This window comes from Cynara cardunculus, assembly GCF_001531365.2.
Source record: "Cynara cardunculus var. scolymus isolate 2C chromosome LG 2, CcrdV1, whole genome shotgun sequence".
In the NCBI taxonomy this organism is placed as follows: Eukaryota; Viridiplantae; Streptophyta; class Magnoliopsida; order Asterales; family Asteraceae; genus Cynara; species Cynara cardunculus.
In genome coordinates, this window is record NC_037529.1 from 22,850,900 (window position 1) to 22,853,381 (window position 2,482).

The 2,482-nt window shown below is 35.0% G+C and overlaps 1 pseudogene; it reads right to left on the reverse strand.

The window, feature by feature from the left end:
* Window positions 1-477: 477 nt before the first annotated feature.
* Window positions 478-2,152, reverse strand: LOC112507944 (annotated as a pseudogene).
* Between the last annotated feature and the right edge of the window lie 330 nt (window positions 2,153-2,482).

The following is a 2,482-nucleotide window of genomic DNA, read 5'->3' on the forward strand; positions in this document are numbered from 1 at the left end:
AAAGATTTATTGTATAGCTAGGGTCGTAAGGATATTATGCCTATTATTGTAATCTGGAGAGAACATGGTTAAGAGGTGAAACCAACGGCTGCAAATTTCTATTTTAATTAATTTCCATATATCGTTTACTTTTTTATTTTTCATTTTCACCTTTATCGTATTCACATATATATTTGTACATCAACTAAAATACATAGATTTTTTACAAACTATATGATTATATACCAAATTTTATGAATAACCATATACCAAATTCCAACTCTAATAAGATGAACATCACCTATCAAACCCCAAAGCATGCAATGATTTGATTGTGCTTGTACTACTTCCTTATCAAGGTAACAAAACTTGAAGACAGCTTCAAGTCTATACATATATAATTACCATATAAATGTAAATCGAAAACACAAAAAGTAAATTAAAATCACAGATTCTAGGAGAGCAACAAGTAGGAAAAGTGACCTAAAAATCACAACATTATGCAGCAATAGATGGTTTAGAAACAGTAGATAGTATCGACCTCTTTTTGGCCAAGCTTTTGCTACGCTTTTCCCTTTGCTCTTTCAATCTAGTCGCAAGAAGCTTTTGGTACTCGGCTGCCTCCGACTTGGCCTTGGCGATTCTCTTTTCTTGTTAGCAATTCTCGCTCTTTTCCTTTGCAACGTCAATGGTGTCACCAGCCTTTGTATCTTTGGAGCTTTGTTGCATTCCTTACCTGTTCAAATGGTTTCATAAGCTCATTTATCATGGGAATTGCATTTGTTTGTTTGTAGAGGTGGTTAGTATTTGCATCACATTGACAGGTTTTCAAGATTGACATATATATATATATATATAAGGCCTAAGGGAATAATCAAATGATAGCCACAAAAAGAATACAAACCCGTGAAAACCAATCAAAAATTATTATTTTACATGATATATTTTTCCATTTAAGGCTAGGATTTAACATATTGTTTTGGAATGTGATTACCTTTAATGTGAATTTTTTGTTTCACATTGTGAAACAACATTGTATTTTTCATATGCGTTTTTTCACAATATGAAACAAGACATGATTCTCTGCTTCTCAACCTTTTATATGGTTCTCGTTGATTATACATATACATGTATAAATATATGGTTTTACCAATGTATCTTAACCACAGGAACAGGAGGAAGAAGGATGAAGAACTAACCAGCTTTGTTTGTGAAGGTCCGGCGGTAGGTGTTGACATACTTCCTTACATCGTCTTCCTTAGAGAGGTTGAAAAGCTTGCGGATCTTTGACGCCCTCTTGGGACCTCTCATCGTTGGCTTCTCAACATCAGTCAGCCCAGGTAGGTCCTTTTCACCTTTCTTCACGATCACCAAGTTCAAAACAGAAAGATCCTGACTCACTATGCGTCCACGGACAGACTTCCTATGACGTTCTCCCTTACGCCTCCCATATCCTCTGAAGCAAGGAGTACCTGGAAAATGTACAAGTCATTAGCCTACGTTTGACAAACTAGCAGATTGCTAATAAGCTAGTAGTCAGCTTATCAACAAACTAGCAGATTGCTAATAAGCTAGTAGTCAGCTGATAAGCAAGTTAATGGACTAGTCATATGTGGTAAAAACTACTGATAAGCTAGATGACAATGCAAAACGAGCTAAAAGCATATTGGAATATTACTCAATTCTATCAGATGAGGTGCAAAAGTGGAAGAAGCTTATTGAAAAGCCATCTGAAGTAGCTTTTCAAAAAGCTAGCAAGTTTATTATGGCTTACCAAATTGGGCCCTTTTAATAAGTTGAATTATTTGCTAGCTTATTATTGCCAAACATGACCTACGTGCTCAGATGACTAACATCCACATTGAATAGGAAAAGATATAAAATTACAAGAACAAAACTCTAGTTAACCCACCTCGCACAAATAGAAGGCGGACTCGACCTGGAGTCAACACCCCCTGCTTCATTGGGAAACCTTGCTTATCACATCCTCCCATAATCTTTAAGACATATCATTTGAACTCCTGTGAATGCACAATATATCAAATGCGAGTAATATATTTTATGAACTAGTGGTTAAGGGTCTGCTTAACAGTTATTTGTGATATACTTGAACAAACCATACCTCACCAAGTGCATCTCCACTGACTTCCTGGGAGATCCTCTTGTCAAAAAAAGCTCGACTGTAAAAACGATTTATAAAAATGCAACTCGTTAGGAAAGCAGCCAAGAGCAAACCTAAAATCTAAAAAGGATAAGGGGTTGCATTTGGCCATGAGAAAGAGCAATGTAATAAGAGGGCAGAAACATTCAGCAAGTGTCTCCAATGTCAAACAAATAAATATTACATTATTACTAACAGATCATGTGGTAATAGGTCAAAGAAGGAAGGAAAATAAAGTAACAATATGTAATTCGTTAATAAATTAATTATAAAGTTTTTAGGAACTAGAAATTAAACATTTAATAAAAAATAGAAACTAATGTGTTCTAAAGATTTCCTACG